This window comes from Panthera uncia, chromosome D2, assembly GCF_023721935.1.
Source record: "Panthera uncia isolate 11264 chromosome D2, Puncia_PCG_1.0, whole genome shotgun sequence".
Taxonomy (NCBI): Eukaryota; Metazoa; Chordata; class Mammalia; order Carnivora; family Felidae; genus Panthera; species Panthera uncia.
In genome coordinates, this window is record NC_064818.1 from 77,246,608 (window position 1) to 77,266,854 (window position 20,247).

At 52.8% G+C, this 20,247-nt stretch overlaps 1 protein-coding gene across 1 annotated transcript in view; it reads right to left on the reverse strand.

Moving 5' to 3' along the window:
- CHST15 (carbohydrate sulfotransferase 15) overlaps positions 1-20,247 on the reverse strand; it is a 79,369-nt gene that overhangs the window by 40,554 nt on the left and 18,568 nt on the right. The gene's annotated exons all lie outside the window — the stretch shown is intronic.

Consider the following 20,247-nt stretch of genomic DNA (forward strand, 5'->3'; position numbering starts at 1 on the left):
TCAACACTGTACGTGTTAATAATGACTACTTCCCATGCCTTACAGTATAGAAAATATATTCCAGACTATTCTTTCATTCCATAAAATACATTCGTAAGAAACTGGCATTTCTGCTGTGATCAGATCTCCACAGGAGGCAGCCAACTCCTCCCCTGCATCTGGCCTAGAGTCCCGGTGATTTGCAACTTACTAGAAAGTTTGGATGTAGCAAAACATGTTCTCTGAGCAGTGCAAACAAAGGGTTTCAGGCCTTGGAGTCAGGCAGACCTGCATTTCATTCCCACTCAATTCCTTTTTTTTTTTTTTTTTTTTTTATATTTTTTTTTAACATTTATTTATTTTTGAGACAGAGCGAGATAGAGCATGAAGGGGGGAGGGTCAGAGAGAGAGGGAGACACAGAATCTGAAACAGGCTCCAGGCTCTGACCAGTCAGCACAGAGCCCGACGCGGGGCTCGAACTCACATACCGCGAGATCGTGACCTGAGCCGAAGTTGGACGCTTAACCGACTGAGCCACCCAGGCGCCCCCCCACTCAATTCCTTGCCAGCTTTGTGATCGCAGGCAACTGACTTAACCATTCTGGGACTTTATTTCCTCATCTGTACAATGGGAGTGAAACCATCAGTGCTGCCTAGTGTGGATGTGAAGAGGAAATGAGATCATGTCCATAAAATGCTCACTCCAGCATCTGGCAAACTTCAGTATATGGCAGGTGTCCTTTCCTTATTGGGGAAGCCCTCCGGCCCTCACTCCAGGCCCATTTGTATACAGAATTCTAGGCTCAGGTATCCGATTTTCCCGTCTGCAACTACTCGGAAGCAATGAATCAGAAGAGGCAGGTGACAGTGAGAGGCAGGCACAGAGAAGTCAGCCAGGTTTTTAGCAGAAATGACACGTTAAAGAGCAAAGCCAACTGGGATCATCCAGGTGCCCCAGGAACCAGGGTGGGGAGCCCTGCAGAGTCTGAAACCGCTGCGGGTGCATCTTGGGAAAAGCTTAGCCCCTTCAGAACGATTATCCGTCCACAACTTGCTTCAGTGCTGGACAGAGAGGGTCAATTTTCCCAAAATGTGCCTGGTCCCAAAGTTCTAGACGTCTGGGCTAAGCAGACCGCTTCTTTACAGAGGGAGTTAAGAGACGGCAGAAAGGAACTCGTGGGGGATTCCTGGGGACTTCCGCTCTAAAGTCGTTCATGCTATGACCAATCTGCAAATGACGGTGGGCAGTCAGGGCCCAGGCCAATACCTGGGCAGGCTCTGGTGAATCAGACCTGCAAGGTACCCACTCATCCAGGCCCACAGGTCACAGATAAGGAAACCGAGGCCCAATGTGCTTTTGTACTTCCCCAAGGATGTGCAGCTCGTAACAGAGACCCAGTGTCCTGATCCCAGTCTCCCGCATACCTGATCAGCGGGGAGCCCACCCTAACCTCCAGCCCTTCACCCAGGCCCGGCCCGGGACAGTCCTGCCCCTTCCCACCCTTCAGGAATCCACCCCCACCCTCCCCCCTACCTAAAGAACAGATTTGCACAGAGATACAGGCAGGACCGGGGGCCCTGAGAAGCACGTGGGAGGGTGGTAAGGCGGGTCCCTTAGGCAGGCGCCTGGGGCACCAAGTCTTAAACGGTCCATTCAGACTCTGTTCATCATGCTGGAGTGTCTCCTCCAGCTGCAGAGTATGATGGGCGACAGGGACAGCACCAGGATAGGGACAAGGTGTGCAGAGGCTGGCCTGGCACCAAGTGTGGGGCAGGGGACAGAGGTGGGGGCCGGTCTGCTAACAAAATGCTGAAGCTAAGACAGCAGAGAGAAATGGAAAGGGCCGCCCTGTGGGGGAGGCAGAGGAGGCCCCAGCCCCGTGCCCCTCTTTTGTTCTGGCACATCAAAGGGAAAAGCCTGGACCGAGTAGGACTCAGGGGGTGGCTGACCTCGACTAGCTGTGCTTTGGAACGCTATAGCCACAAAGGTAGCACCTTCCAGACAAGGCAGGAAGCTACTGCACAGGTTGAGGGGGGCGGGGGCCACTCTGAGCTGGTACCCGCAGTGTGTTCTCAATCCAGACCTGATCACTAACACTCCTGGCTGGTAACCCCGGGCAGGTCACTGCAGCTCTGGGCCTGTTTCCTTGTATGTAAAACGCGGAGCTGGCACTACCTGTTTCAGCCTGAAAAGCTGGTGCACGCGTGTTTTTACACTGGGCAAAAAAGCTGGATAATTAACCCAAAAGATACAAAAGCATCTTTTTCCTTAGCCCACACCCCATTTAAAAAAAAAAAATTTAATGTTTACTTATTTTTGAGAGAGACAGAGAGAGAGAGTATGAGCAGGGGAGAGGCAGAGAGAGAGGGAGGCACAGAATCTGAAGCAGGGTCCGGGCTTTGAGCTGTCAGCCCAGAGCCCGACGCGGGACTCGAACTCACAAACCACGAGATCGTGACCGGAGCCGAAGTTGGACGCTTAACTGAGCCACCCAGGCGCCCCTCCTTAGCCCACACCCGTAAGTACATGTTTATCAAGCACCCATGGCATTCGCTAAAGCTAGAGATATGAAAAACGCACAGCCCAGGCCTTCTGGAACATTCCATCTAACTCCAGAACAAAGCCTCCAGAGGGTCCAGGAAAGTGCTGACACTCAGAATTACATATCCCATTTCAAGGACAGCCCCGAAGCCCAGGAATCTGCAGACCTTGGGAAGAACCAGCACTGGCTGGTTCACGGAGCTGAGGGGCAACCTCACAACAGAGTCACTGACCCACAGGATCAAAAGGGGTCTCTGTCATGCTCTCTGAGACGGTGGCTCCCCCAACAGGGTAACGTGTCCCAGCCACCCTCATGCAACTACCTGATAACTTGCACGGAACACAGTCAGACACCCCCGTGTCTCTGCCAAAATGATCAGATTCTCTCAGCAGACGGGAAGGGTGGACAAGAGGCTTCAACATGTTCAGGCTGCAGCTGTCACACAATGATTCAATGTGCACAAGACGCTTTGTGACAAGGCCGACAATTTTCTTTTTCTGAAACCAATTGGGGGGAAAAAAAGCTACCTCTGATTGCTCATTTTATTATTGCCAGGGGTACTGCAAATGCATACTAGGGAGCGATGTTCGGTCTGTTTTAAGATCTTAAAAATTAAAAATTAAATATCACCCTTGGTGCAGCCTGGGATATATACCCCAAAGCCAGTTTCCGGGGACCCCAGAGGACGAGAGCGCCATGTGAGGTCGCTTCTTGATGGCAACCTTCCGAGGTCAGCACGGCGACTCCCACGTTACGTGTGGGAGACCAAGGCCCAGCTGGTGAGAATATAGCCCCACCACCACCGCCATGGCTAGCGGGCGGCAGGACCAAAATGCAACCGTAGGCCCGTTGGGCTGCAGAGCCCGTGACCTCTGTCCCGCACTGCACCATCACGTAAGACGGCAGCTCTGGGAGAAACCTGCACAGAAATCGAGGCTCCAGGGGCAGCAAGGACAGCCATCGCTCAGCGCACTGGCCGCCCTGTCTCCCAGACAAGGAGGGGCGGCTCGAGTCGGCCAATTCTCCCTGGAAGCTCTACGAGGGTAGAGTCAGTGCTGCTCAGCCCCGAATTCAAATCAGTGCAGGCACAAGATTTCCCACTGAAGCTTCAGCATCTACTGCCCCTGGCACTGGCTGGGTACCCACTAAATAGTTTTGTTTTTAAATTAACGAGTGAAGGAGCAAACTCCCAGCTGAGATCCAGAACGGGGCTTTGGCCACAAGTGACACAAGCTAAAATGTATTAAGGGTTTCGTTGTGCCCGTTTCGTTGTGCCCAGACACCGGGCTGGGTCTTCTTTTTTTTTTTTTTTTTTTTTTAATTTTTTTTTTTTTAACGTTTATTTATTTTTGAGGCAGAGAGAGACAGAGCATGAATGGGGGAGGGTCAGAGAGAGGGAGACACAGAATCTGAAACAGGCTCCAGGCTCCGAGCTGTCAGCGCAGAGCCCGACGTGGGGCTGGAACTCACGGACCGCGAGATCATGACCTGAGCCGAAGTCGGCCGCTCAACCGACTGAGCCACCCAGGCGCCCCAGGGCTGGGTCTTCTACGGAGGATCCTGTTCATGCGTCATGATAGTCTACGAGAAAAGCGCAATTAGCATTTCCACTTTGCAGAGGGGGACGTCGTGGCCCCGAGACTTGGATGCTATACCCCTCCTCTTCCATATGACTTAGAGTAGAGAGAGATCAGACCGGGGGATCAGCAAACCTGGGTGAAGCACCTGCCATGCCCCTCATCCTCTCCCTCCCGAAGCGGACACATCGCATGCCCCGGTGATCTCAGGAACCCATCTATGTGATATATTCTGTTATTACTCTTTCTGCACGCTTTCAAGGGTTCGCGCACCTGCAACAACAAACCCTCACTACCAGGAAGAAGGGACACGTTGTCGGACGAGGGGTCATTGTGGTTCTCGTGCAGCAAGACCACAAAGATGACAGGCACATCCTAGTTGCCTTTCAACAACATTCCCTTAACACAAATAAGAAAATGAATACAAAGCAGCAGCAGGTCCGAGCATGCTGCACAGAGACGACGTCTCAGGGCCAAGAGGCACAGGGTGGCTCTGCCCCCTGTCGAGTCCCCAGAACCCTCCCGCCTCCTTGGACAGGAATTCGGGAAGAGTGGAGGGCCGCCGAAGGACAGAGGAAGCCCAACCCAGATGTCCTTCAGTTGGGGCGAAGAAGAGAGGTCTTGCATAGACACACGGCTCACATGTTCAAAACCGACTGCGAATAATGATTTTGCAGATGTACCACGGCACCCTTCAATGAATAAATTAAAGGCAGCACAATTGAATGGGGAGCAGCTGGTACTCCCCACCAGATGGCTTTGCTGATCTGAATAGTTTTAAACATTGTTTTATTTCCAAAGATAAGCAAAATAAGAATCTGGTTAACCCTTGAATAAGAAGAACCTCCGGAAAACACTTCTCTGGAATTTATTTCATTTTGATGGAAAGCGTGAACAATCGGGCGGAATAACAATGTCCTGGGGCAGCGGGGAGGGGGAGTTTAGAACAAGGTGAACCCGGATTTCTCCAGGGCGTTGTCTGCAGTCTGTAAACATTCACTGCCTGCCTCCAGGCCTGGCCCTTAATAGCTGTGGCAGGAAGACAACTCCAGCACCAACCCCGGCTTGGGGGCATAGACCCCAGGTGTTTGGGCAGGTGCACCAGCCCCCCAAGGGTGTGGGGGAGGTGTGCCGGGGGCTGCGGGGAAGCTACCAGGCAATGTGAGGCTTCCAGGTTCAAAATATTTAAACACATCAAACATGAAAAGCATTGTTTTTAAGTAAAGTTAAGTTGGGATATCACTAAGTGATACAAAATCTGCACAGAGCTGGAGGCTGCCTTGCAGTCTGCACACTGCGGGGCGCCAGCGGGGGGCACCCCAAGGGGAACTGTCTTCTACCTGCAGGGTGCCCTGGAGGGGAGTTCGAGAAGCAGTGATATAGGGCAGGGGGGGTGGGGAACCACCAGGAACCGAGCACCTGCTCTTGTGGCGGGCGCTGGACTGCCTCCCCTCTACCTCGAGGACCGAGCGAAGCGAAAGGCACATTCTGCTCCATTTTGCAGGTAAAACAAACAGAGGCTCTGGGCAGTGAAGTCTCTCGTCCCAAATCACACAGCAAGTAAGGCGCAGAGGTGGATTTAAACCCAAGCTGAAGCCCACACCGCCCCCCCCCCACGCCCCCCCTCCCAATCAGTGCAGGGAAGACAGAGACCCGAACACACACATTGGAACCCTCTAGCTGTGGGGGGTGGGAAGGGGAGGGATTTGCTCTCCACTTACACATCTCCATCTGACTTCCGGTTTTACTTGGTTTTACTTACATCAAGCAAGCATTCCTTCTGCAACCACAAAGACAATAAAGACGAAGTAATAATAATAAACGTGGAGTCAAACAGGGCAGCAAATGGAAAACGGACCGGGGCCAAGGCCCCCAGGACAGGAGTTGCCATCTCTGAGCCCCGGTTTCCCCTTCTGCGGGAAACGAGTGCACTCTTGTCCCGCGCCCCAACTCAGGTGCCATGGGGTGATGGCAATGAGGCCCCGGGACCCCTCGAGGCGGGGTCTGGTGGCACTAACGGGCTTTGTGCAAGGTGCAAACTGGAAGTTACCTGGAAGCCTCGCTTCATTCATCTCCTTATTTCTCGAATTATCTTTGCATTAATGGCATCTTCCCACAGGACACACCGGAATGCTCAATTACCATTAAAAAAAAAAAAATCCAATTCCCATTTCACTAAGAATGCCGTGCCTGGGAGTGAGCCCTGCCCGCTCCCCTGCTGCCATGGAAACCCCAGAGTGGGGGTGCTCGCTTCTAAACCTGCACTGTCCAAAGAGCACCGAGGGACCCTGAGCACGAGGGACAGAAGGACCCCACAGGACAATGTCTCGTGCTGTTTACTGATGCCAAACGAGGCCTTGACGGTGACGACCCAGGATCGAGCGTCATAGGGGCACACGTGCGGGGCAATGAGCGCGTTGCCCGCGTGGTGGCAGAGAAAAAAGACGAAAACCCAAACTGAGAAGGATGCAGACGTACACACGGGCCCATCTGGTCGCTGTGTGCCCTTGGGCAACAAACTGCTTCACCCTTCTGTGCCTCGGTCTGCTCATCTATAGAATGGAGACAGTGACAATATGTCATGGCTGTAGGTATCGAATGGGGATAATCCCTGCGAGACACTCGGGTGGTGGCTGCTGACACCGGGGCGGGGCGGGGGGAGGGCTCAATTAGCAGCAGCTGAACCACGATCCTCATTTCTCTTCCTTCTCTCCCTCCTGTCTCTGCCGAAAGGAGCTCAGCTCAGCGGGAGGATGCTGGCCTGGTGCGTGAAGACCCAGCCAAGTCTGGCTGCGAGGCGGGAAGGAGAGAAGCTGCAAAGGCTTCATATGGGCAATGTCTGGAAGGACCAAAATAGGCCTGTGGAGGAGCCCCCCCTCCCCTTCCCCGCAGTGACATGGCAATGAGGACACCAGTGCCACCAGAACACCCCCCGAGCCAAGCGCCGCCTCTTGGATGGAAGGAGAGGCCCACAGAAGAAACTGAGCTACCAAATGGTGCTTTCACACCCTCCTTCAGACTTTAGAAGACAGACCCAGTGTCTGATAACCTCACTCATCCGTAGTCACAACTCCGTCAAATAAATAGGTCAAGCAGGTATTATCTATAGACGAGTATTACGCCGGACGCCGAACGTGGATATGCCCAGGCTACGGAAAAGGAATTCTTTTCTCCACAAAGTGGAGACATCCTCAAAGTGTTTGGTGGCACATATTTTCCAAAAGCAAAACAAAACAAACAAAAAAAGCTCGCCAGTTTTCAATACTCGAAGCTGGAGAGGTGAACGTTCGGTAAAGTATTAGTACAAAGGTTATGGTCTCCAAGAATACCTCTGTTTCTCTCAAGCTGACACATCCATGCCCATCTTGCCAATGAACGGGGCTGCTGCGAACCCAGGAGAGAAAGCCTCCTTTTCACAAATAAGGAGGGGGGAGGGGGGAGAGAGGGTGGGGGGGAGGGGGGTGGGAGGAAGCTATACAGTGGATGCCATCAGACAGCTGAGCTACAAGAACTGTTCTGGATCCTCAGTGCTCTATAAACAAGTAAACAAAGCAACCTCTTCATATTAACCGCAGAAGAGTGGAATCTTTTTCATAAAAGATCTGGAAAGCATTCAGGCCTCATTATGAAGGTCAGGACTTGTTTGCAGAGAGCAGACCTTCTCCTGAGCTAAAAAAAAAAAAAAAACCTCTCAACTTGAAGAAAAAAAAAAAAAAAAGGACTTTAAAAAAGTCCTTGTAGCTGACTTCCTATCAAGAACTTCTCTGGTCTCCGTTTCAGCAAAATAAATATTTGGCTAAAGCGCACGGATGTTCGGACCCGACAAAGCCAGCTCGCCGTCGGTAAGATCTCTCTCTGCACAACCCAGGCGCCTACGTGCTGCCTTCCCCATCCCTCCAAAGGCCCAGCAGAGGCTGTGGAACCAAAAAATGAGCACAGGACTAAGAATCCACGGGAAGGCATGGCGAGCCGAGCAGGAACATGGACCCACTGGCCGGGGGACGCCCCCAGATCCTGAAGCAACCACATCAGCTCTGACTTCGGGCAGGCCACCTAACCTCTGAGCCCTGAGCCGCTGGGCTATAAATGGGGACATCATCCACTCCCCCCAGAACTACAGGAAGATTAAGGGAGAAACAGAGGCCCTGGGTGCCCCTTCTCCCGTCTATTCCCACTGTTACCAACCATCTTCCCCCACACCACTGACCCAATGAACTTGACCCATGTCAAGTTGACCTGTCACCCTTCAGATGTCAGCCAGGGCCCCCCCCACCCCGCTCCCCGCACCTCATTTGCCCAACCCCTTCCATTTCTCATCTCTGTGCACTTCTTGGGGTAGCACCTGCCTTGACCACTGTACCGTGAGCTTCACAGCGGCAAGAGTGTCTATTCTGTTCACTTTTACAACTATTTCCTAAAGGAAGAAAATTAGGGAGGAAGGCAAGGGGTGGGGGAGCAGGCAACATAGGTAAAAATATACTACATCGCATACACAGAAGTCCAAATAAATGTGGGGGGGGGGTGGTATTTAAAATAGAATTGAAAATTCTGCCATTGTGCAACTCTGCCTCTCTAGGATTAGTCCTTATGTCACTGAAAACCCACTTCCTGGTGTGTCTTGGGCCCGCAGCCATCACTGGCTTCCACCATAGGATGGTGGGCTGGCCCGGGGCCTCATCGGCCTTAGGTCCCCGACGCCTCTGCGAGCCGCCCCCACCGCCCCAGTTCCGCAGGAGCAGAAGCCAGGGCCGCTGGGGCCCGTGACTGTACCTCAGTCCAGCCAATGTCAAGCACGCCCCTTCCCTTTCTAAATGAGCTTTCATACTTAAGAAAACACAAAATGATACGTCTTAGCAAATTATATGATTCTTATCTGTGGCCAGAAAGTTTGTTTTTTCCGTTCTGTTTTTACCCGTCTTCAGTTCTCATAACCCTTTCGCACAAATTTCTGAATGCACTCAGACGGCACCGTTACTCAGCACAGGCCACACATCCCAGGACTGAGTTCGGAACAAAAGAAAGGAAAGGGAAAAAAAAAAAAAACCCTCTGCCCTTCGGATCATTTTCATTCCCTTCCTGTAAAGGGTTTGGAAATGTCTCGAAAACAAGTATGGAGAGCGGACTAAAAATCCAAATTACCTTTCTTCACTCTCCTTTCTTTCTTTCCCTTTTTCTTCTGTGGCCCTCTCAGCTCCTTTCCCTCTTCTCTACTTCAGAAGAGATAAAATACCAATTCCCTCCGTAATTAAATGCGCTCCTCCACTTAATTAATTTGAGGGATTTACTGGGGTTTATGGGTGGGGGGAACAGATTCAGGTTAAACACTTATTCAGGGCATCGCGCGGGGCTGGGACGGGCAGGGATGGGAGCGTGGACCGCAAAGGGGCGGCCGTGGGGAGAAACGGATGCCTCCCGGCCCTTGCAGTGCACATGGGCCGGGCTGGGGCTCGAACCCCTGCTGCCGGGACCTGTTCCATCCCTGCTTCTGCGTCTGCTCCCAGGCCTTCCCCGCTGTCCCCTGTCCCCACACTGGCTGGCAGAGGCTGGAAGAGATGAGGTGATGCTTTCACAGTGACGGGGGCCGATCTTTTTTCTAAATGTTCCTACACCGGGATGGCTTTCACCTTCGGATGACGAACAGTTACGACCTGGCTGGACCCTCTTTGGCTGACTCAGTTCTTCTGAGGTTTTCACACCCTTTTCGCAGTTGTAAAACCTTAAGCAAAAGCGAATGGTTAGGAACAAATCCCCAAGGTGCGAGGAATGGCCAACAGCACTGACTTAACAATCTGACGAAGAGATGGAGACATTTCAACTTGGACAGGGTGGCACCCTTACCTAGCGCTGGCCACCCCCCTCCCAGCAGCGTGGGTCAGCTCCTTCTGGGGCCTTGTGCTCCCTGCACAGCCTTCGGAGACCCTGCAGGGCCTTTTGGCCACAGGACCTGCGTTAGCATACACCTTGGCTTCAGCTTCCTGCCTTTGCCCTGTTCACCCCCACCCCTGCTTGGGTCTGATCCTCCCCACCACCAAAAGGGGCGTCGCAGCTGCAACAGAGGAGCCGTGTGCATGTCCCAGAGTAACCGGCTGCCCTTCCAGGAGCATCGCTGGGCACGCGGGCCCCAAGCCTGGGCGACGTGACAACCGCACCTCAGATACCACGTTCTGCACTCACACTGCAAGATCCGATCTAGTGCCAGGACTCCTGCAAGCAGTGTTCTCCAAGCCTCTTTAAAATTCTCTTTGGGGATTTCAAAGAAGAAATTAGGAACGTTGTTCAAAGGTAGCACGAAGCGCTTAGATTCTTATCGCCTATGGATCTTTTCTGGCCGGTGATTTCCATGCACATCAACGAAACCACAGCAACTCCCGCACTTGCTCAGACCGAACTGCTCAGTCACCAGGGCCAGGCCTTGAGGAGGGAGGCAGAGGAGAGCAAACGTCCGTCCTGCCCTCCTAAGACCTGCCCGCCCGTCCGGTCGGGCATGGAAGCCACCAGAACAGAACCCAACGTCTGAGAGCGAAAGGTCGGTCAATCTGCCGAAAACCTAAGCTGACTTTCAAGTCTGACCAACTGGGCCCTTGGAGGACGTTAGGTGTTGGGCAATTACGCTCATAACTGGACGCCGAGGCCGTCAAGGACTTCGGGGGAGCAAAGTTGGAAGCATGTGAACATCATTTCCCCAAGTACAATTGGGTTTTCAAATTTCATTAAAAGCTGGGTCTAACACATAACATGCAAATGGTGTACCGAGGCAATTATCCAGATACTTAAAGTCCAAATTCCCAGAACCTTTGCCTCAATGAGTGAAATAATAGAAGCAAATATACACACACACACACACACACACACACACGAGCAGATGGCTCATTCCAAGACTAGCTGCCTCCAGTCCTCCCCTTCTCAGGGGGTCACAGGCAGAGCCAAGGGACTGGCGAAGACGAGTCTGCACTTGTGTTCCACGTGCCAATCACTCAGGAGCAGGGTGGTGGCTACGAGCACGTGGGTCACCCAGTCGGCCGGGGTTCCCGTTCTGGCTGCAAAGCCTGACCCCCAAGCCCGCCTCCGTTCCCCATCTGAAAACTGGGGATGATGATGCTAATGTCTAGTCTAAGCCAACTGCAGAGAGCACTGAGATAATCCGCGGGCAGCGCTGAGCAGGGAGCCCGGCGCCCCCTTAGTGCTTGAATAGTTGGCACCTCTCCTGATTATGCTTTTCCTCATCATTACTAGAATTCCTCTTCCCAGTATTACTCCTGCTCTTCGGGTCTGTGTTTCACCAACATGTCAGGTGTGCCTCAGGTTTGGTCCGTCTCACTCAGCTCGGCGTGTCATTCGGGCCTCTTCTAGAAGGCTGGCTCGCTGAAATGCGTCAGAAATGAATTAACGTCGCTTTGCTGCCTGTTGCCACAACTGATCCTTCATATTCTAATCCAGAAAAAGAAGATCAAAACACATGCATTTTAATGTCTCCCGAATCAGTTTAAAAAGAATTGCTATGCTTTTATAAAAAAAAAAAAAAAAATCTGCTTTCATATCAATGCCTTGATATCCATACTCTTAAATACAAAGGGGGGAACAAAAACAAAGAGGAAACAGTTATTTTAAAAATAAGACATTGTGGGGGCACCTGGGTGGCTCAGTCAGTTAAGTGTCTGACTTCGGCTCAGGTCATGATCTCATGGTTCATGAGTTCGAGCCCTGCGTGGGCTTCTGTGCTGACAGCTCAGACCCTGAAGCCTGCTTCCCATTCTGTGTCTCCCTTTCTCTCTGCCCCTCCCCTGCTCACGCACTGTCTCTCTTTCTCCCAAAAATACATAAACATTAAAAAAAAATTTTTTTGAAAGACCTTGTGAATAACTACAAAGTGTTCCATTTTAATGAGAAACACAAATTGAAATGATTAAAGCAGGATCATTTTTATCTTACCATGCTAGGTCTGATTTTGGGCCTCCAGCTCACACACAAAAAAAAAAAGCACAGGAAGGAGATAATCCAAGCTAGGAAGAAAGTATCCCAACAGGTATGAGCAGGTTCCTCTCTGGGCTAAGCTGCAGCCAGACAAGAGTGAGACATGACCAGCAGGGAGGGGACTCCACCTCTCAGATCCCTGCACAGACATCCTGTTCAGCAGGGACCCCCGGGGGCCCCTCCCTCTGGGAGTCACGGGTCTGTGCTTCACCAGGCAAAGATACAAATGCCCACAAACCAACATCCCATCCGATTTCCCACTTCCCTGAAAACTCCCAAATGTAGGAAGAATTGGGGTCAACTGAATTCTGCAAGCCTGGCTTTTGTACACATCAATGCCCTACAGGCCATAAATACAGCCAGGAGACACAAGAGTCTAGGGAGGTTCAAGTTCATCCTTGCTGTTTTCGGACCCCGTCTGCTGGCTGGAATGGATGGCAACCCCATGCTGTGATGTCACCATCAAGGTCAGCCAGTGCAGAAAGAGAAACTCAGACAAGCAGTGGGCAGGGCCTATGGCCTTGTGACAGCTGAAGAAGGTGGGGTATTTACCAGACAGTTTATGGTTTCCGGGGTAGAAATCTGAGTCACCGACTTTAAACGGCCAAGCAGAAGACTGATGAACCAGGACCCATGTCCTCCACGAGCTCCCACTGAGGGACACCTGAGACAGAGGCCAACCTGAGGCCCTCCCCAGCCACCCAGCTTGTCCCCGCTGAACCAGGCCCCAAGCCTCGCCTCAGAAAGGCACAGATTTCTCTCTCCCTGCCTCGGCTTTGACATTTCCGGTTTCCCCTGGCCTAACCAACCAGGACTTTGAGGCATTAGGTTACATGAAACACAGTAAGAGTGAAGAAGTCACCCGAAGATGGAAGTGCCCCCGAATCTAAGTTCCCACTTAGACGGGACTGTTCCAACTTTGGACGCGTGGCCCCACCTGCTTCCCGGGGTGATGAGAGAATGTAGACGCGGCCCGGGGTGCTGCCAGGAGCAAACGGCAGAGGAAGGTCAAGTGGACAAAGAGGACTCTGCCCAGGCGGGAAGTTTTCTCTTGTCAACGTGTAATGGTGGCAATGTTGTCCGAGAGACGGCTTTTAGAAGGAAAAACACCCAAAACCGCACACTTAGAGTTTCAGAATAAGGCACAACGTTGGTCTGCGTTCCCAACCACTCCCAGGCCAGGGCCCCCAAGCCCACCCCCGGGGGCGTAACTTCAGGGAGGCCAAGCCTCCACCTCCAAGGGTCATATTCAATCTTCAGACAGCACGCTCCACATGAACCCATTCAACAAAGTTCACGAAACCCCCTACCGTGTGCCGGGCCCGTGTGTCAAGCCAGGGGCACGGCAATGAGCTAAAACGAGGCCCGTGCAGTGGGCTCGCAGGCCGGTTGGGAGAAGCACCCAGAAGCCCACAAGGGAGAAAATGAGTCAGATGGGCTGGCTAGGTGCGGGGGTGAGAACGAGCTGGCGCCTGTCACAGCCCACCATACCTGCACAGGACTCCTCCAGGGGACTCCAGAAACAGAGGGGCCAAGGCCTGGCAGAAATGAAACCCATTTCACTTTCCGGGACACGTCTCTGTAGCTTAGTGTTTGCAGTATTCTCTCCCTAGGGCGCTTGCTGGTACTTTCTTCCTAGGTGGGGGGCGCATCAGAGCAGTGCCCATTTCCAAGGCAGCCCCAGGAGAGAAGCTGCAGGAAGGACAGGGCAGTGGGCAGCTCACTGAGGGCTTTCCCCTCCTTGACTGAGGTACCCTTGAGGCCACATGTAGGGCCAGGTGTGTGATCAGCCCCAAACCCCGCTTCCAGGCGAGCAAAACAAAGGGGGGGACAGCGGGCAGCTCTCGCTTCCTCCAGCGACCTGGCTCTGTGGCTCTGCTCCCAGCAGGGAAGGGAGAATCATCACAACAGCATGTCCCACAGAGAGAGAGAAGGTGAGCCCCGCGCCCAAGTTGAAATGTCCCAGATTGAGTTCATTCTCCCAGATTTCCGTCAACCTGCTCTTCTCCGAAATATTACCATTTCGGCATGCGTTCAAGCATCCAAGGAATTAATATAACCGCCCGCATTATTTTTTTCAGACCGCGTCGTCAAAATCCACTGTGCATTTTACACTTCTAGCCCCTCCCAATCTGGATGCTAAATTTTCATCAGAAGTTCCTGATCCGTATCTAGATTTCATAAAATGTTTAAAAAGCAGAGTCAGTACTAGGAATTTATCCAAAGGATACAAAAATGCTGACTCGAAGGGGGCAAATGCACCCCAACGTTTAGAGCGGTGCTATTGACAATAGTCAAATTATGGAAAGAGCCCAAATGTCCATCAACTGGCAAATGGATACAGATGTGAGATACATACACACACACACACACACACACACACACACAATGGAATACTACTCAGCCATCAAATGAAATCTTGCCATTTACAACAAACGTGGAAGGAACTAGAGTGTATTATGCTAAATGAAATAAGTCAGAGAAAGACAATTAGACAATATCAGATGATTTCACTAATATGTGGAATTTAAGAGACAAAACAGATGAACATAGGGGAAAACAAAGCAAAAATAAGATAAAAACAGAGAGGGAGACAAACCTAAGAGACTCTTTTCTTTTTTAATATGAAATTTATTGTCAAATTGGTTTCCATACAACACCCAGTGCTCATCCCAACAAGTGCCCTTCTCAATACCCATCACCCACCCACCCCTCCCTCCCACCCCCCATAAACCCTCAGTTTGTTCTCAGTTTTTAGGAGTCCCTAAGAGACTCTTAAATACAGAGAACAAACTCAGGGTTGCCAGAGGGGTGGTGGGAAGGGGGATGGGCATTGAGGAAGACACTTGTTGGGATGAGCACTGGGTGTCCTATGTAAGTGATGAATCACTAAGTCTACTCCTGAAATCATTATTACACTAACATATAGCTAATCTGGATTTAAATTCAAAAAATAAATGAATATAATTAATTTTTAAAATAAATAAAAATAAAAAATAAAAAAAAGGAGAGTCACATGCCCAAGTTGCTCCAAACACTCTTAAAAGTTTTCCAATAGCTGAACCGAATATCTTTTCAAATTGAAATTAATTAAAATTAAACTCAGCTCCTGGCGGGGGGGCGGGGGGAGGGGGGCGGAGGGGGAGGGGCGGGGGAGGGTACCGGTCACATTTCACGTGCTCACGGACTACATGTGACTGGTGTAACCAAATGAGCAGAGGAGATACAGTGCCTCTCTGTTGTCACAGAAAGTTCTACTGCCCAGGGCCGCCCAGCATCCTGAGCTCCTTAACAGCAAGGTCTGTTTCCTATTTCCTTCATTGCCCTCCTTACCCAGCCTCCCAGCAAAGGCACTGAGAAGTCACTGTTTCCCATAAGTGACTCACCTAGGGCACCAGATAAAAAACACAGCTGCCAGACCCTGCCCAGGATCTACTGAATCTACTGGGGACACAGGGAGGCAGGTGGGCAATCACACCAGGGGACTTTTAAGCCTCAACCTAATGGCCAGAGTTTCCTTCCTTCCAAGTGTCCCTCATCCAGCCATCACCACTGTTGTAAGTTAGTAATTCACGGAGCCAGGGGGAGCAATCGCCTTGGAACTCAGCCAGGGCTGAGATCCCCCCTGTGCTGGGGGAGAGTGACGGGTCCCCTCTCTCCTTCAGTGTTCAATCAGTAACAAGAGACCAGCCCACCTGCATTCAGCATTCTTATCACCACCCAGGGACACCCCAGAAACACCAGCTGCCTCCTCCCACTCACTGCTGTGGTCCCCTGGTCACACTGAACAGCAGCCGTGAGGAAAGGAAGAGTCCCTTGCTTCCCTTGAACATGGAGCCGAAAGGTTCAGCTGGTCAAGCTGCACAAAAGAAGGGCTTGCACAGAACCAGTTGGTTCTGGGACTGCACTGATTTGCAAATAAAACCTTCCCAGACTGGGGCACCTGGGCCGCCCAGTCGGTTGAGCGTCCGACTTCGGCTCGGGTCACGATCTCGCGGTCTGTGAGTTCGAGCCCCGCGTCGCGCTCTGTGCGGACGGCTCGGAGCCTGGAGCCTGCTTCGGATTCTGTGTCTCCTTCTCTCTCTGCCCCTCCCCCGCTTGCACTCTGTCTCTCTCTGTCTCTCAAAAATGAATAAATAAATGTAAAAAAAATTAAAAAAAAAAAAACCCTTCCCAGATGAAGCCACGGAGTGGTGGCCACGCCCACTTGCACCTGGAGGAGAGAGGAATCCCAGGCTTCACTTGAATGCAAGCCGACACCCAGAGGGTGACCACTACAATGCTGGATTCTGTGCTCTTCCCCGAGACCCACAAATCCCCACCCCCAAGTTCAGGTACAACGACAGTCTTCCAGTGACACCTGACTGCGAGATGCAAAACCCTAGTAGGGGCAGGAATGTCCTTCCGGGGCATCGTAGAGACCTTCTCTCTAATGGTTCCTGGTTCATCCATGCAACACAAACCCTCAGAAGGGCCAGAAGTTATCCCCCAGGGCTTTTCCATCTGGGGCAGGGGGCAAAGGGGGAGTCAGTCTCATGGTATGGTTTGTCCAGGCTCTTCCTTCGGGAAACTCCTCTTCTGCTGGTGGGAACTGTATCTGGTACAATTGTTTGGGAAACTGGCAGCATCTACAGGAGCCAAGCACACTCATTTCCAAAGACCAGCAGCTCGACTCCCAGGTACGTGCCCAACAGAACCGTGTCCAGAGGCTCATCAAAGATGCACTAGATGGAAAGCCATGAACCGGAAATTGTAGTGTCTGCCCACAGTCGACTGGGTAACTATAATTCAGCTGCGAAAGAGAACCAGCTACAGCTCTAAGCAACACCAGGGAAGAATCTCACAAAGTGTTGGACACAAGAAACCAAAAAGAAAGGGACCACGCTGCACGGCTCTGTTTATGTCATGTACACAGAGGGGGGAAACCAGCCAAGGCTGTGGAGGTCAGGAGGGGTTGACTAATGAGCGGAATGGAAACAAGGCGGGGGGGGGGGGGGGCGGTGCCTGGGTGGCTCAGTCGATTAAGCGTCCAACTTCAGCTCAGGTCATGATCTCAGGGTTCACGGGTTGGAGCCCCGCGTCGGGCTCTGTGCTGACAGCTCAGGGCCTGGAGCCTGCTTCGGGTTCTGTGTCTCGCTCTCTCTCTGCTCTTCCCCCACTTGCACTCCGCCTGTCTCTCTCTCTCTCAAAAATAAACATTAAAAAAAATTAGAAAAACAAAAAAAAGAGTGGAACCAGGGTTTCTGGGGTACTATTCCTATACTTGACCTAGGTGCTGGTTGCACAGGCGAGTTGTGTCTGCAACAGCTATATGCATACACAAGGTGCTCTCTCTCTAATGGATGTTATACTCCAAGAAAAAAAAAGTTCATACAAAAAGTTTGGAATGGGTGGTGCTAAGTTTCTGCCCCGTAAGGAATCAAGAGGGGAGCAGAGGGCCCGCAGGCACTCTGACACTGCGCGAACGCACCAGTACGGTCCAGCCCTCTTGCCTTGAAGGTGGATGTCCTCCCATCAGATGGGCGTCCGTTTCCTTTCAGAGGCGCCAAACCAAAGCCTCCCCTGCTTGTGCATTTCAGAATGGTTAACAGAGCTCGTAACCACCGAGGGCTGATTTTATGACCCAGCTCGCAGTCCAGACGGCTAATGACCCCCAGTTGCCAGGCTTGATGGGTTTCCAGGGTCTAAACTGGCTCATCCAGGGTGAACATGGCCAGGAGGCTGCAAGCCCTGGGCCCTCCTCGGCTGCACTCAGGGCCTGCTCACCTGGGTGTCTGGGCCGGGCACCCTGGACAGGGGTGAGGTCCGAGGTGGGGGCTTTAAAGGGGCTGGCTCGCGTATTCTTTCAGTCTCTTTCCATCGAGGGTTTCTGGGGGCAGAGGCTGCACGATCAACGGCGGGGCCAAGCCTTCCTGCCACACCGCCAGGGAAGGGAACTCATCATCAGGTCCCTGATCTCTTACTGCGCCACCAAGGGGACCAGTACCCCAAGGGGGGGAAGACAGTGAGTCCCCACCTGTGGCCATAGAGACTTTCCTCTCTGCAAGTTGACTTCCAGACAACCCTTCTCAACTCTCCCAATGGAGGAAGAAAACAAATAGGCCCTCGGGAGCCCTCACTGTCTCCGAGGAAGCCCAGCTCCCCTCCAGGTGGAAGGCAGGAGGCGCTAGGGGGCATGTGCTCCCCCCCGGGGCCACAGGGGTGCCAAGCCGAGGGGATGGGGTGGCGGCGCGAACGGCGGCTGTCTCGGGAGCCCAGTCTCCAGGAACAAGGACTCCGCACACTGTGAACCTTTTAGAGAGAAGCACAGGCCACAGCACCTCACTGGGGTGCGTGTGCCCCCGCCCTCACGCTCACCGGGCGTGCCCTGTCGCTTCGACAGGTGCAGACTCTGCCCCTCGGAGGCCTTCCCTCCCTCCCCTCGGGGCCCACAGCTGCCTTGTGCCCAGTCTCCTCCAGCTTCGTCCATCGTGATCTGGAAGTCTCCAACACCACCCCGCACCCTGGGCCCGACGGCTGGATGCACCAAGCGTGCTCACACACTACTCCCCTGTGACACACTCATCACAACTGAAATTGAGTGACCATGTGACAAAGCGTTTATGTCTAGTCTGCCCACTAGACTCTAAGCTCTGAGTCTGCAGGGCCCGGACACGTCTCAGCCACCACTCACTCGCCAGCAGCCAGCGTTTACTCCGTCATCTGTGTCCTTCTGTGAGCTAGGGCTCGCACGGTGAGAACACCAGGGCGCCCCAAACGGCTGACTGTCCACAAATGTTCTTTCTCTCCCCCCCTGACATCTCCCATGGCACAGCCGGCGGGGGGGGTGGGGGCAAGTCCTGGAACCAAAATCTCAGCCCAGCCACTGCCAGCGGGGTGACCCAGGAACCTCTCTGAGCTGGATCTGTCCCTCTGTGAGACAAGTTGTCATGTCACCTACCTCTCCGGGCCAAAGAGAAGAGGAAGTGAGTTATGTCAAGGACTGACCACAATGTCTCCAACAGGACAGTCGGATTTTCTGCTAGCTTTGTAGTTTCTTTCCATTCGAGGCCCCCATCCAAGAACGCTGGCCCACAGGCCCAAGAGCAGCCTGGTGCATTCAGCCACTAAGATGCCACTATGCGTGGCTGTGCCAAGTGTGGCGTGGGGCACAGGGGGCGGGCCAGACGGACAAGGCCCCGGCCCTTTGCAGGTGCGGTGGTTTGCAGAGGGGAAGGACTGCTCTGGCACATTCACGCTCCCATGCATCTCTCCCTCTCACTTTTCGTGCGCGCGTCAAGATTTTCCCCCAACAACTTGAAAGCAGAAGTATTATTTAAGTCATCTCAGACTTCCACACCAGGTAATAAAAATATCGTGGGCTTTTCTCCTACTCTTTTTCTTTTCAAAATAAAAACAATGGTTGTGGAGGTCTGAACAGGGGAGAGCAATAAAACCAGCTTTTGCTCTGCACAGGAAGGTGCTATGCTATTCTCGTTAATCACTAAAGCAGTGACGCACGGGGCCGAGCGCTCCCTGGAAGGCAGGGAGGAGTTCATTCCAGGCCACCAGGTGCGACTCGGGGTCTCGGGCTCAACAGGGGCAGCTGTGGCTTCCAGAAGGGATTCCTGCCCTGCCAGCTCTTCCCCAGCCAGGAGGCAGAAAGGATGAGTCTCTCTTTCCTGGAGCTCACAGCCCCGTTCAGACCCGTCACCTTGCAACAACGAAGGACAGCACAGCCCCGGCTGCTTTGAGCTCATGTCTCCAGTGACCTCTGTACAAACCAAGGACAAAGAAGGGAAACCCAGCACGCGGTAACTCCCCCGGGGCCGAAGCTCCGAAGAGCCGACCTGGGCGGCCGTCCATCCATCCCTATTCTGAGCCGAGCACCGACCCCCGCGCTCCCTCCCGGTGGAAAATAACTTGGATCCTCATCCCAGAGCCGCAGTTCCAGTTTAAAACCTGAAAAGGCCAGGTTCTCGTTTGCTGGAGCCTCCCCCCTCCTTGGCAGCCAGCCCCCCGATGGATGCTACTCCCCGCTTCTCTGGCTGGCTTCGAAGAGAGAAAGGTACCCACTGAGCGCGCAAGTCCTGGCCCGCTGTGCTGGGAGAGAACAAAGACTTTGCACAAAGAAGAGAGTTAGTGCTTCTGAGCCCTGTGGCCACTCGCTCCGGGGGGGGGGGGGGGGGGGGGGGGG